The sequence below is a fragment of the Myotis brandtii genome, unplaced genomic scaffold (assembly GCF_000412655.1).
Source record: "Myotis brandtii unplaced genomic scaffold, ASM41265v1 scaffold8, whole genome shotgun sequence".
Taxonomy (NCBI): domain Eukaryota; kingdom Metazoa; phylum Chordata; class Mammalia; order Chiroptera; family Vespertilionidae; genus Myotis; species Myotis brandtii.
The window spans coordinates 4,425,846-4,442,309 of NW_005371219.1; positions in this window are offsets into that span (position 1 = coordinate 4,425,846).

The following is a 16,464-nucleotide window of genomic DNA, read 5'->3' on the forward strand; positions in this document are numbered from 1 at the left end:
ACACACACACACACACACACACACACACACACACACACATGGGATGCCTGCTCCGAGCCTCTGCTGCCAGACTGTGGCCATCAGTAGGACATCCACTGAGGGCTCCCGGACTGTGAGAGGAGCAGGCTGGGCTGAGGGAACCCCCACCCCCCAGTGCACCACAAATTTCCACTGGGCCTCTAGTTTCATATATTTGAGTCCAGAATACCTCTCTGCTTTTCGTTGTCTTTCTAGCATCAGATGAGTCTCCTTTGTCAATATGTGGTTTCATCTGTTTTTCTTCCCTTTATTTATTTTCTTGCTCTTTATGGTTTTATCTGAAATGATTTATTTACATAGAGAATATATCATTTAGACATAATTATTAGAATAATATCCTTAACACAATCATGGAGAAAATCATGGAAAGACTTCGGGTATAAAGGTCTATGTTTAAGTCTTGACTTGGCTACTCACGTTGTGCTCTTGGGAAACTGACTTATCTTCTCTGCACCTCAGGTTTCCCACCAATGAAATGGGATGATGATACTTCACAGTGATTATAAGGACTAAATGAGATAATGTCACAAAAGCAGAACTGCTTATAAATTCTAATTTTAAATTGTGGGTTTTTTGTTTTTGTTTGATTTGATTGTTTTAATCTAGAGTAGAGGGATAATGTGTCAATCTTTCTTTTTTTGTCCTCAGCAATTAGCCATGAGCAGGTATATAGTGGGCTGACAGAAATGTGCACTGAAGAAGTCATTGATATTTTTACAGATGCTAGATTCATGTCAAGGCTCTTTATCCATCTATGAACTTCTCCAGGACCAGTGTCTGTCCCCAGGATTGGGCCTAAACTAGGAGTTGGACATCCCCCAAGGGGTTCTGGATTGGAGAGGGTGAAGGCTGGGCTGAGGGGACCCCCCTCCCCCCATGCACGAATTTTGTGCACCGGGCCTCTAGTAATTAATATATAATAACACAAGAAGAAACTCTATGTTTTGCTTACTTACAACTGTAAACCTCTTTTTGTCCCATCCTGTATGTTTGGGGATACTTGGTAACTTGATCAGTGAACAGAGAGGTCTTTAAACTTCTCTAATGACATGGAAACCTGGACAAGGTTTCATAATGAAAGAATCATGCACAACACTGGGACTAATAAATAATCCCAAAGAAATCACAGATGTTCTATCGTAAGTACTTCAATAAACTTTATAAAACTGTTTCTAGAATAAATGACATATCCTCTAACAGCAGTAATTAGAATCTGTAATAAAACCAAACAAAGAATTGGAAGAGTTCACTTATTGTGGATAAACACACTATTTACTTTGCCCAGCTGCATTTTCTATAGCTTTTCAAAAGACATGTGAGTCAGGGTCATGGCCTATGAGAACACTGTGCTGTATTCTTCACCCAGACCCTGTGTAGCTCACCTAGTCACTTCTGTTTCTCTGTTGGCCTGAAGTCCAAGTAGTGGGCTAGAGATGTGGATTCCAAATTCTATTCTGCCACTAATTTTTAAAAATAGTTTTTATTGATTTTTAGAGAAAGAGGAAGGGAGAGAAAACATCGATGAGAAAAGATCATCGATCAGCTGTCTCCTGCATGCACCCCTACTGGGGATCAAATCTGCAACCTGGGCATGTGCCCTGACAGGGAATTGAACCAATTGAACTGATGACCTCTTAATTCCTGAGTTGACACTCAACACTGAGCCATACTGGCGGGGCTGCCACTGATGTTTAAAGTGAAGAAAAGCAGTCACATAATGCCTATGTACCTTAATTTCCTAAATTCAAAAATGGGTTTTTACAATACACTAGAGGCCCAGTGCATGAAATTCATGCACGTGTGTGTGTGTGTGTGTGTGTGTCCCTCAGCCCAGCCTGCACCCTCTCCAATCTGGGACCCCTCTCACAATCTAGGACTGCTGGCTCTCAACTGCTCGCTTGCCTGCCTGTCTGATTGCCCCTAACTGCTTCTGCCTGCCCCCCTGATCACCCCCTAACCACTCCCCTGCCAGCCTGATCGACACCTAACTGCTCCCCTACCAGCCCAATTGCCCCTAACTGCCCTCCCCTGCCAGCCTGGTCCCCCCTAACTGCCCTCCTTGGCCAGCCTGGTCACCCCTAACTGCCTTCCCCTGCAGGCCTGGTCACCTCCAACTGCCCTCCCCTGCAGGCCTGGTCCCCCCAACTGCCCTTCCCTGCTGGCCTGATCGCCCACAACTGCCCTCCCCTGCCGGCCATCTTGTGTCCACATGGGGGCGGCCATCTTGTGTGTTGAGTGATGGTCAATTTGCATATTACCTATTTATTTTATAGGATTTGCCCTATCTACTTCTCAGGGTGGCTGGGACAATTAAATAAGAGAATATAAGAAAATATTGGAAAATGAACAAAAATCTCTTTACCTAATCAGCTTAGGAGTCAGGAGGCAAGCAGGCTCTGCACGACAAATGTATCCTCAATACCAGCAAGGTCTCCTTTGTTTCGCTGTGTGAGGGTAGAGAGGACTAGAAAGTGGGTGCTGGCAGCTCAAGCCCAGCAAGTGTGCCTCAGGGATTTGTAGGTTGGGTCTGCCTGTCCAGCCAGCTGGTTCAGCTTCAGAGGTTGTCTTTTCAATTATAGTTCTAGACACCAGTCTTTATTTAATACTTATTTAGATTATCCAGTAGTGATTTCTTTTTCCCGCTGTGTTGACTTCTAGTTTTGTTTGTAGGTGGATCAGATAGTCTCTGATTCCTTGATTTTCTTTTGTCTTCATTTTCATGCCAAGCATTATTTTGGTGCATTCAATGGTTATTCTGTATAATTATTTTTAGATCCAGTACACTTACTGCTTCAACTGTTGGGTGCAAATTATAATACTGTACACTCCATAAGTCTGTTGTTAGATTTAGTTATTATAGAATTATTTGTAAGAAAAACTTAATAATTCTTTCTTCATGTTAACTTTTGAACTTTTCACTTCTGTGTACCTTCTTGCAACCACCTCAGTCACAGCCTCATTGACACATGGTCTCCTTGAAGAATCTTACTTCTTCCAGAACCTTACTATTTCAGACATTGCTGAAGGTCAGCCACTGGTTAAACATGATGTCTTAGTCCAATTGAGTTGCTTTAACAGAAATACCATAGACTGGGTGGCTTATAAACAACAGAAATGTTATTTCCCATAGTTTGGGAGGCTACGAAGTCCAGGATCAAGCTGCCTGCATATTTGATGTCTGGTGAGAACCTACGTTCTAGTTTCATTCTTGCTGTGTCTTCAAAGGGCAGCAGGGGACAAGGGAGCTCTCTGAAGCTCCTTTTATGAGGGCACTAATCCTATTCATGAGGGCTCCATTCTCCTGACCAGATCACCTCCAAAAGGCCCCACCTTCTCATATGATCACATATTGGGGGTTGGGATTTCAACATATAAATTTGGGGTGGACACAGACATTCATTCTGCATGGCAACCTAATAAGCCAAATAGCACATTTACCACTGTAAGAACCTGAGGTGCAAGAGCCCCAAATGGAAGAGCAAGGACTTGAGTGTTACTGAAATCTAGGTTTGAATTCTAGTTCTGCCAGAACAAGCTGTGCTAATTTGGGCAGTGTATTTAATTTCTTTGAGCCTCAGTCCCTTCATCTAAAGAGGGATAATAATGCCTATTTTGCAGGACAATTGAGAAGAGCCATTAGGTTACTGTATATAAAATGCCCAGTCTACACTAGCAACTCAATAATGGCAGCTACTATGCAAAATATATTCTGCATTTTCTTAAGCTTTTATAACTCAAGGAAGACAGCTTTCTACATAACCACACTATATCACACCTAAGACGTTTAATAATTTAAAAAACCTTCCTATTAGGAGAAATCTTCCATTATTTTTGTTCTTTTCCATCACTTCAGCAAAGGTGAGTTTTTAAAAATTCTTGTCAGGCCTGGTGTTAGTTTTAGTTCAGAGACAGAGGACCTTTGAGAGAGAGAGGGCGGCTCAATGGGTGGAAGTCGGACTTCACAGTCAATTACAACAGCATGAACTAGCAGAGGAGAGAACCAGTTCCTAACATATTCAAACTTGTCTCTCTGACTCTTCTGCATGAAAGCTGTGCTTCATTCAGACTGATTTTCTCTCTCCTCAGCATCTCTTTATTTATTCGTCATGCTCACTTGCACCTCCGTCGTTTATTCCAGACTCTGCCTTTCTTATTCCACAGGTGGGAATTCTGCCACACCCTGGGTTTCACCTTGTCTGTGAACTTCCTGAAGACATAGCTCAGACCTATATCAGCCTTCTCTGAATTATAGCTTTACCCTTGTATGCATTGTTTTATTTAAAATTATCTTACATTGTTAACTCTCAAATTGTTGCATATGATTTTCATGAAACAAGATTTAGGTTCCATATAGCCAAGGACTTTGAGAGCATAATGTGTTCTTAACAAATATTTATTAATTGATGGTTTTATTTATAGTTTTGTGTGTCTTTGGAGAACAATAACATAGTGCTGATTCAAAGCCTTTTACTGAATGGCAGCCAGCCATTGTCAATGAAAAAATAAGTTTTTACAACTAACACACTTACCATCAATTACACTCACAGTTGCTTTGTATTAATGGCTAGTCTTTGCCAAAGTGTACAGATCTATCATTTGAGTCAATGTCCGTAGAGGCATCTTTATTTAGGTAGAGGTTTCAAAGCCATTTGGATGCCAGGTACCATGACATCATTTAGACTGCAATGTGGCCATAATGATTCAAATGTTTAAGTAATTGAAGTAACTGGTTTGTCACATGGTTTACTTTGTTATTTCAACTGTATTAATGTTTGACTTGTAGAAAGAATATACCCCTCCAACTGTGTTGTTTTGGAATCCATATAGTTTAAAGTATGAATTGATATTGTAATTGATTCAATTGGACTATGTTATCTATTAACAGACATGGTAAATTTCCAAAAATTGTAGATCTTTCCCTCTGAGATGGTTGTTTAGTTAATCATTTCGTAAAGCTTTTAATAAGGCTTGTTTCCCTTTTATTGGAAACTGGGATCATATTAGATCATTTGTATTTTTTCTAAAATGCCAAGTATACTTTCAGTCTCCAACAGCACAATTTGTTTAGTCATAAAATGACTCTATCTTGGCTACATAATTTTGCTTAACATAAGAGCATACGGTTCTCTCTTGGTATATTTTTATGTGTGCTCTTGAAGGAGGTTTATTGGTTTCCTCCAAGTTTTGATGTTCTTTAGTCAGATGTATTTCCAGAATTCACAAAGCAGTCAGCTCTCAGGGACTGAGTGTGCCCCTCTTAGCAGTTTCCAGGGAAAGCACGTCCTGCTCTCCACATCTCAATGCTGCGGTGGGTGGAGGAGTCACCTGATGGCCACCTTGGGGCTGGCACCTCCTAGCTGTAGACCTTACTCCACTCTTGCTTTCTGTGTTGAGAAAGTCTGCTATGTTCTACACATGAATTCAATATGTAACATAAAATTTACATTTTGGCATTTTCTACACACCCACCTAAATTACTAAATTCAGTAAAAGGAAAGCAAAACAAATACTACAGTTTTAAGGCAGTCAAATCAGTTAACTTGACCTACTTGACAGTCACCAATCAGTCTGACTGAATTGTTCATGGTCAACCAGTTTTGAGGACACATTTCTATGGAACTACATTGTAATAAAATCAAAAAGATAAACTGAAGTGACTCAATCTGTTATAATATGGACTTTCTCATCATTTACTATTATTTATATTTATCTATTTTAAACTTCATCTATATGCCATACCACTTTATTTTAAAATTTGCTAACTTAAAGAACTTTGTTTTAGAGTTGACACAATTGTTAGGTAAATTGAAGTATAATAGGTTGAACCTTCTAACTTTATTACATGAGTTACATTTATATTTAAAAAGACAAATGAATAATCTGCTTATTTGTATATCTTTGTATTGAAAAGCCTAATAAATGCCATAGTATCTATGTGTATATTATGTACCCATTCATTTATTCAATAAGTATTTGAGCCTCTATACTGGGCTCTGATCCAGGTCATAGACACAGTCATGAGCCCAACAGATATTCTCTGTTGTCATAAAGCTTCTATTCCAGCTTCTAGTGCTTCTCTAAGAAGTCATTCACATTTTCTCATTTTACTTTTACCACAGTGCTGGGAGGACAAATTTATTTTACAGATGAGGAGGTTATACATGTAGAGGTGCTAATTCCTCTGGCCCAGGTCACACAATAGTGAGTGGAATTCAAGTAGAGGCAGGCTGCAGGTGACATCGGGACACATAAATGGCCAGTGTCTGGGAGAGAATGTCCAATTAATACCTGTTAATGCATTAATGTTGGAGAAAGTGTATGTAAAGTTGTTATTCAGTCATTTGAGTTTGGCCAAAGGAGAGCAGATTTTTCCTAGAGCTTAGAAAGTGAGGAGCAAGCGGACTAGAACTAGAGTGATGGTGACTGGAGAAAGAAAAGAGAGAGGAGAAATGAAAGGGAGGAGGAGGAGGAGGAGGAAGTGGAAGAGGTTACCTCACTGAAGGGAATGGTGATGTAACAACTCTGACTTAGCACATTTTTGGTGTCTGGTACCTTGGCCCTTGGCACTTAGCATATTATGTATATCATTTAATCCTCATCACAGTCCTGTCTGGCTCCAGAGTTCATGTTTTTGATGCTCACTTCCAGTCCCAACACATTTTTGTCTGGATTAATTTCTGAGATGAACCAACCAAGTCAGTCCCAAAATGAGGCCATGAAGATTCAGAGGCATGACATCCAGAGCCAGCAGAGCCAGCCTTCTCTTGGAAGAGCATCAGATGAAAAGAATATTTGCTTTGGAAACTTTAGAATTATTTGGTGGTGATTTTTCTAGGTATAAAGTTGTGGTGACCCCCAAGACTGGATTTAGTCTTTTCTTAGTGACTATAACAAAGAATTTGGTCTACTGTCTGGGAAAGTAGCTCCTAACCAGAGAGACTGATGGGAACAAGGGAGGTATCCATGGACCAAGACATCCTGGACATCTCAGCCCCTAGAAGCTGAGATCATTTTGTTTGTTTGTTTGTTTGTGGTTTAATGGTGGGTGTGAATGTATTTGTGTATGCATGAGTATATGTGAAAGTGTGTGTGTGTGTGTGTGTGTGTGTGTGTGTGTGTATGATGCCAGTGTGGTGTTTCAGGGAAACTGTTCCCTGGGGAGGTATTAGTTCCCTCCTGGCTTGAGAGCTCTGTTGCCAGGCTATCTCTGAGACAGCAGCATGAGGAGCCAGACAACCTTTATTGAAGCAATTGTTTTCTTCTGACCCCAGGTTAGCCTTAGAAAAGCTCTTCCTCCACAGTTATTTCAGAGCTACCAAGAGAAAATTCCAGGGATATCTAGGCCATCTTTAAAAACTCAACCCGCCTTTATGGTTATTATGTTCCAATTTGAGACTAAATGTGATCCCACTTAACTATTCATTCTATCAGAAAGGATTCTAGTGCCCACAGTTACTGCTTTCAAGTGGGTTACTATAGACATTGAGTTTTTATCTATTCTAGCAGGAAACACACAATCTTTATTCTGAAGCACAAATTATAGCCCTGTATTAGTTATGTAGTCCTATGTAACTAACCACTCCCAACAGCTTAGAGGCTGAAAACAATAAACATTTATTATCTCACAATTTCTGTGAGGCAGGGATTCAGGAGTGGCTTAGCTGGGGATTCTGGCTCTGCAGCTCTGAAAGGCTGCAGTTGAAGGATTGGCCTGGCTCCTGTGGCTGTGGAGAGGCCTTAGAAATCCACTTCCATCTCAGTCAGGTGGACCTCTCAACAGGCTGCCCTACAAAGGCTGCTGGCTTCCCTGGCAGTGAGTGATGCAAGAGAGAAAGGAAGAGCCCACGGATAGAAGTGACAGACATTTTGTAACCTGATCTCAGAAGTGACATCCATTGCTTCTGCCATGTTTTATTCATGAGAAACGAGTCACTAGATCAACCTACACTCACAGGGAGGAATTGCACAAAGGTTGAGTATAAGGAGAGGTCACTGGGGGCCATCACAGAACCCTTATGTTTGTGGACATTCTTGATCACTTAAATACATTTAGGTTCATTCAATTAGATAGTTGGTGAGATCAAAAGAATGTTGGTACTGATTCTAAAGCAGAGCTAACTTGTGTTTGTCCAAAGCAGAAAAAAGTAAATAATGGGAGGTCCATGTGAGAGACCCAAGTTCTAAGAAATTGGTTGCTGAGAACACCGAAGACAAGTGAGCCAGTTCAGTGAAATCAGCATTCATTAAGACCTCTGTGCAGTGTAGGCTCTGCTCTGTATTAAGTTGTCTTCTGATGGCCCCTCACACACTAAGTGCACTGTCTATTCAGGAAGGCAAGACAGAAAGAAAATGGAGCAATACTATTAGTTTACATCGATATGAAGCATGTATGATGGCATGGAGAAACTGCTCTGGGACAGGGGTCAGCAAACATTTTTTGTGAAAATAAAAGCCATATAGGATATACTTTAGGTGGTGTGGGTCACATATGTTCTCTGCGGCATGTTCTTCTTCTTCTTTTTTGGTATATAATCTTTTAAAAATTTTAAAAAAGCATTCTTTGCTGACCAAACAAAAGTGGGCCACATCGAGGCGTTGGCTTATGGGCTATAGTATGCCAACCCCTGCCTTAGACCCCTTCTTTAGCCATATTTGAAGGAGCAGTTTCTGCCTCCCAATCCACTGCCAACAAATACTTTTATTATTCGACTCAAAGGCATGTGGTTTATTGGCAAAATTGCTATAGAAGTTTAAAGACTTACTCCTAATTTCCATACTTACCTAGTTGTGAACCAGTGACAGGTAATGGCCTGGTATTCTTCTGCAGACCACTCTAGGTGGAACTGCTCTAGGAGGTCAGGTTGGCAGAAAAATCCCCATGAATCTCAGAGGGGGCTGTGCCTTGTAGGTCCTGCAGGAAATGGTGCAGGCACTTCTGGTGTGTTACCATGTAACTTTAGGTCCAAGTCTAAGGATGAATGGTGTGTGTGTGTGTGTGTGTGTGTGTGTGTGTGAGAGAGAGAGAGAGAGAGAGGGGGGGGATTTAGGGAGTGATTGAAATAAGGTGAGGCAGGTAAAACAGTGAGCTTTCTCTTGATTAGAAAAAGCAGAGTTTCAGCTCAGCCGTGCGGGCAGTGAGAGATCACTATAGGTCTTTGAGTCAGGTCCATTATTGATTGATGAAAAAAGTGTTGCTTTAGGAATATTAATCTGGGACACTGGAGAGGGGGGTTCCTATGTTGTTGGGGTGTGGGTAGTATATTCTACATGGGAATATAGAGGAAACCCATATTTTGAAGCTAAGGAGTCATGGCAATGTAAAAGTAGGGGTCATCTTGGCCCATTGTGATCAATAAATATGATTTTGCATTAATCTAGGCATAATAAAATGATAATGGCCTGGATTGGGCTGGCGGCCAGAGCTCAAGTCATATTGCTTGGCTCAGGATTGGCTTAAATATAATTAAATGGCTCTGAATGGTGATAAATGAACACTTCAGATTGGGAGAAGGTTGAGTATCTGGCATCAGATGGGATTGCATACAAGTAAGAATGCACTTCTATATACATATACTATATACATCCTAGTGTTTGCGGTGAATACTCTTTGCTATTATATTGGAAAGGGCCCCTGAGCAATCCTCTTTTGGGGCTCAGATCTATTAAGCAAGTGCTATTTGATGACTAAACTTTGTCTCTTAGATTAATTAGAACGTATAGACTTTAAGATGTGAACAAAATGATATAATTTAGTTAGAGACAGAAATTTGAATCTACTTACAAATGTTTGAAATATAAGATTATGATTGATTTGAAGTGATATAATTTAGAAAACTTGTCCTGTTAAGTGATGTGCTTGGGAAACCAGTCTCTTACTCTTCATAAGAATCATTAAAAGAAGTTCCCCAGGGCTGTCTTTTCCAGGATGCTGGACTGACCAGATATGCTTGAGTCCATGTGGCACCTATTACACAAGAGCCCACTGGCAGAATTGCTCAGACAAGGTTGACCCAGGTCTTCCATTAGGTACGCCATCTTTCCTGGGGCGGTGGGAGCTGTCATTCTCTACTCTCTCCTAGAAAACAATAAGAGCGAAAAACAGTTAGTCCTCTCTTCCCTTTTCTGGGTCTCAGGTTGCTGGGCTGGATGCATTAAAACCTCCTTTATCTGTACACACCTGGTAGATTTTATATTCTCAGCAAAATAGTCAATTTGTTTAAGAGCGTTGTTCTCAAAAGTGTGGTCTCCCGACCAGTAGCATCTGCATCACCTGCGGACCTGTTAGGAATGCAGAATCCTGGGCCCCAAACTAGACCAGCTGAATCAGAAACTCTGGGGGTGGAGTCCAGCGATCTGAGTTTATAACAAGCTTTCCAGGTGCATTTAAAGTTAGGGATTTTTAAACTAAAGGGATACTAAAATATGAGGATCCCTGGGTTAGAGGAAAAACTTCATTCTGAGTTTCATCTTTGAACCGGGGATTGAGTGTTAAAGCAGATCAATGGATCTCTGTATTTGCTGTGGCAAGAAATAAAGCAATACAATCATCATCAAAGAGTCGATCACAAGCAACTTCTAAGAGAGCCCCGGCATGGATAAGTGGATACAATAATGAAGGTATCAGTTTCCTGGGAATTCCTAATCAAAGCTGCTTGGGGATGTTTCCAACACAGAATTTTGCGAGCCAAATGGGAATATTCTGCACATTGTAAAAGGATGAGAGTTTGATAAGCAATAATTTGTTTACTTATCAACACACACAATTTGTGGCTCCCAAAACTCCCAGCAGTCAGGTGCAGCCGGACTAATGAAACCATGAAGAGAGTTGCCTGTGCAGGTAGGAGTGGCAGGAACCCCAGGCGTCCGGTGGACCCCTTTTTGTTTTGATTTGTGGGTGGCATTCCCCTTCCCCCTTGTGCCATGTTTCCTTTGAGAACCAGCTATTTAAAATGAAATATTAGCCAAGTTCAAATGCAGGGAGAAAAAAGATCTCATCTCTTTCTCCAAAAAATTTCATTGAAACGGATTTTCCCAGAATCTAAGCTATTGTTTGGCTGCAAATGTACTTTGGAAGGGGTACAGCGGGATCTCCCGACACAGGAAGTTAACCAGCTGGGTGTATGTACTTCATACAACAGATGAATTTTGACTGAATTTGAAAATCATGCTTTTGCAAATTAAATTACATTTTAAATTCAGGGGAGAAATTGCCATTTGAAAGAAATTCCTGGCAGGTTTTTTCTTTTGCCAAGAATGTAATTATTTCATTGTTTATTTGTTACAAAAAAAAAAAAGATTTCCATATGCAATAAAGGACTCGGCAGAATTTTCAAGAAATTGGGAGATTCACTTCTTTTTTTCTTTGACTGAGAAAGGCTTAACTAAAAGAAAAATTCCTGTTTCCAACTTTTGTTGAAAATCTTTCTAGGCAGTCATTTGGTAAGTTACATAAATGTCTAATCACTATGTTCTACACCTGTAACTAATATAATATTGGATGCTAACTGTAATTAAAATTATTTTTAAATTTAAAAAATTTTCTTCTTAAAATGCTTACAATGGAATTTTTATAATTAGTAGGCAGTGGATATAATCAGATCTTTCTTGGTGATTAAAGATTTTATAGCACATTTCTATCATCTGGATAGTGATAGAAGATCAGGTTGAATTGGTGCTGACCATAACAATTAGTTATGGAATATTGGAATAAAACTCCTAGTTTTATTTCTTGTTAGTTGGTGTTTTACTTAACTACACAGCAGAGAACAATATTGGTTTACTTACAAACTTTTGCAGTTTAGGTCCTGGTTGCAGTTCAACAGGTTTACCTAATAAGAGTACATTTTTCATGTTTAGGAAGACCAATAAATAGGAAATGAACTGAGTTTAAATAGCTTTGGGTTTAACATGCAATCAATCATATTCTTACTGGAAAAAATAGTAGTGAAGCCAGGTGGTCTTTGTTTTAACATGTACTTAAGATTAAATGCAAAGTATTTTACAAGCAGGCCCTGTTCCAACCTGTGACTTGGGGACAGCCCTCTATAGACACTGGATGGGAGGGGAAGCCAAGTTTAGAGCCTCACTCACTAACCTACGTTGGGATTAATTTAAATTCAGCAAAGCTTATTAGACATTTACTATGACTACTAATCCCTAAGTCATGGTGCCACTGAAGAGAGAAAGATAAAGGAGAGAGAGCTCCAGCCCTCAGAGAACTCACGGTCTAGGGTGGGAAAACTCTGGTGTACTTGGGTGCGAGGAGGTTGGGGGTCCCAACCCAGAAAAGTATAGTTTGGGAATCTTTAAGCCTGTTTGAGTGGTGATGGGTATGGGTGTCATTGAGGAACACTACAGAATGCTAATTTGTTTTATTTCACCACAAAAATGAGAATTAATCTTACAAGCAAAAAGCATGACTACTTAAATCTATATATGTACTGTAAAATCACAACTGTGAACTCTCAGGCCCACAAAAATAACTTCAAGCTGTTGAGCTAAGCAGGATGGGCTGTTTCCCCCCTTTTCTGTTAATGTTAATATACTACTCGTTAATTCATTTTGTCATCTGCTAGCACTTGTTGCCAGACGAGCTGTAACAGGTGCCAAAATTTGAAGGAAAGTGAAGACTTGAGAAAATTCTGTCCATTAACTTAATTTAACACTGTGATTTGGAAACGATGATGATCTCCCAATTTCTGTCGCAGCTCAGAGAACCTCAGGGGTCTGTTGCAAGGGTGTGGGAGAACCTGGGGTGAAGAGGGAATGGGCGTTGATGTCCAGAAGGGTTTACTGCCATTTCGGCCTTGGCCAGGAGAAAATACTCCCTCTGCCCCTGGGGGGGACTTTGGATGGAAATTCCTAAGCGGTAAGGATGTACCTGTCCCAGCTTTGTAACTCCCCTTAGCTCTAATATTGCTTCAGAAGGTAGCTGCTCAACAAACAAACTGCTGAATGGCACTGCAAGTTGGAATTCTGAACATCATCTCCTAAAAAGACAATGTGATCATGATAATTAGGTTTAAAGGAAACAGTGTTAAATTAATAATAAAGAAGATACAAATGGGTTAAGTAGGTTTATGGGATGATCTTAGAAGTTATCCTCCTATTTATGACATTATTTATATGGAGTAGTGCTTTTTTACTTTTTTAGATTCAATGAACAGATATTTATCATATGACTACCATGTGCTCAGCACCCTCTGGACACTCTGGGTCTCTGTTTCCTTTGTGTTAAATGGGGATAAAAAGAGTTTTTAATTTCATAGGGTTGTCTTGAAGATGAATTATAATATGTAAACTGCTTTGAAGAGTAATTATAGAAAGTGTTTAATAAATATTAGCTAGTCATTTTTCATGTTACTGTACAGCAATATGACATAGACATGGTTTCTTCCCACATGGAAACTCAAACAAACAACTTTCTAGAACAGAACCTCTTGGTGACTGGGGCCTGTCTGCATTTATTAGAGTTTTTTTTGTGTGTGTTCTGGTCTTTAAGGGCCCAGCTGTTCTCCTGCAGTGGGGGCGGTCGGGCCCCAGAGCAGTTGGTATTTGTCTGTGCGGTTTGACTGGTAAGCAGAGCCCTTACAGTTTTCCCCTGGGGCTGAAGGATGGCAGAGTGGGGAAGTGGTAGAGACCTGCTGGCTGCCTCTGGAAACTCTAGCCAGTGGCCTTGCCTCAAGGGAATTTGCAACTCCACTCCCTGCAAGTTCACTTGACGACAGGGCAAGGGCTGGGGCCCACAGATGTGAGGGCTGCAGGCTTGCACGCCTGTTCTCAGAGGCGTAGGTCTCGCTGCCTGCATAAATCCATAAAGGCAAAGTTCCTTCGTTTGCTTTAAAGGCATTCTGGCCTGATCTGGAGGAAACAGGCAAGAGGAAAAGTTTGACTTCTTCACTTTTCAAAACACGTCAAAGCCATAGAGCGGGCTTCTTCAATTTTGAAGTTCCAGAATTGTTTTGAGCATCTGAAGCAAACACACCAGCTTCTGAAGCTGTCAAAGATCTGGGATGAGATTTTTACATGCTTCCTGCGACTAAGCCTTGCATAGCTCAAATTAGTCCCCAGTGGATGGAAGGGTGAAAGAACTACATTTTCAAGCTGTTGAAAATCCTGGCAAAATGAAGCATATTAAAGCCCGAATAGCATCAAGGTATTCAGCCCTGACAAGCTTCGGGCGCAGTCTGACCAGGGTGAACAGGAGCTGCCTGCAAGAGTAGATGGAGCTGTCCTCCCCAGCTGTACCCAGTTCACCCTTTGGAGGCTACTCTTGTCTTTTCTGACGTGTCTCATAATCGGCCCCTCTGCTTCCAGGGGACCTCTGTTAATTTGGAGCAGGGTCTCCCTTAATGCCCATTCCTTGTCTTACTTTCTGGTAGAATCAGTTTAATCCAAGCAACACCTTTTTATGTTTTCACTCTTAACTGGTTTAGATGTTACCCATAAGGATTTGGTCAACAGGTATAAAACCATTTATCCAAAACTATATAGATTTAGTTTTTACTCTTGGTAGGACCTGCAGGATTTCATCCTGTTAATTAAAAATTTTCAGCTTAAAACGTGGACCAAGATTTACTAACAGGAAACATATCAGTTTTGTCTTCTGCTCCCCACATTTCTTAAAAAGCAACTGTCCAGGGGAACCCTTATGAAAGTATCTCTATATCAATATTTATGGGGAACACTGGGCATATTTAGATACTGAGGTTAGATTTAACTGGTCCAGCAGTTAAAGATGGGGCGTGACACTGGTTATCAACAGCACAGAGAAGCTGTTAGTATCAGTAACCCGGGGACTGGATGCTGCCTGTGATGATGGGTGAGGGAGTGGCCACAAAAACCTGCAGGTGGACTTCAGACAAGCTCTCTTTTTGTTAGTAGGACTTTACAAGCTGATCATTGAAACAGTGATCCTTCAGAATTAATGTAGGACTGGTGCTTGGATTTGCAAACAGAAAAAAAGTATAGGAAAAAATAGCATCTAACTGCTGAGATGATGTTGTTTTTTGTATTAGTTCTGGTTTCATGTCGAACATCTCAGAAGTCTGTCGCTCTACAGTACAACTTTGATACCACTTGGCAGCAGGGTGTTCTTAGGGCTCAGGAGCAAGGGTCTCAGTAGAAAGAGAAGCAGAAGTACTACTGTGGCTAGGCCCACTGCTTGACAGGAATAGGCCAGCTGAGAAGGTAAAAGGGACTTTGAGGAATATTTGGGAGACAGTTGAACTCTGTGACTCATTCCACCAAGGTGATTAAGAATGAAGTACAATTACCTATAACCAGGATTGATGATCTTTCCTGAATGAAGAAAGCTTCACCTGTCTTGAGATGAAAGGTTGAGAAAAGAGACTAAGAGGCTGTAGTGTGCCATGGATTCATCATATACTTGGGATTGGCTCCATTCTAACTCTAGCTGTGTGACACCGGACAAGTTGCTTAACCTCTCTGGACTCATTTTCCTCACTGTACAATAAGGATACATACACAAGGTTACTGTGAGATGAAATTATAAACATGTAAAGGTCTCAGCCCTGTGCCTGGCACATAATAAACACTTACTAGCTATTGGTAGTATCCTTTATAGTTTTATGAATATTTAAAGAATAAGAACAAACATAAAAAAGCAACTTTAAGAACAGGAAGAAAATATTTACATTGACTCTATCAGGAGGTAAAATTGAGACAACTACTATCACACACAGAATTTACTCAAGATTTTGATTAATACCTTAAAGGAAAATGCCTATATTAGTTTTACTTTCTTAAAAGATAGTGTCATGCCGAAGCCGGTTTGGCTCAGTGGATGGAGCGTCGGCCTGTGGACTAGAGGGTCCCGGGTTTGATTCCGGTCAAGGGCATGTACCTGGGTTGCGGGCACATCCCCAGTGGGGGATGTGCGGGAGGCAGCTAATCGATGTTTCTCTCTCATGGATGTTTCTAACTCTCTATCTCTCTCCCTTCCTCTCTGTAAAAAATCAATAAAATAAAAAAAAAAAAAAAAAAAAAAAAAAAATTAATAAAATATATTTAAAAAAAAGATAGTGTCAAATAAACTCATTTTATTTTCCAGAGTCTGAGGAAATGAGGAAATTAGAAAGGAAATAGTATATGAGTGTGACTGTATTATAAAGCAAGTAGCAATCATGAATGTGGAAATGCATTTACCTTCCTAGCTTCTCTGGGTAGACGGAAATTTTATGAGTACAAAGTGGAGAACTCAATATCCTTACTATTTAATTCTTTGGTATAAAAAAAATATTATAATTTTTCAATGATTCTACACTCCTTATTTTTAAAGCTAGATGGCTAATTATGCTATTTTAAAAAATTTTAACTTTAGCATTTACTATATTTAGGTAGTTTGTGCCAACTTTCTATTGAATTGTACAGATAATAAACATTTTTTTTTTCAGATAATTGCCT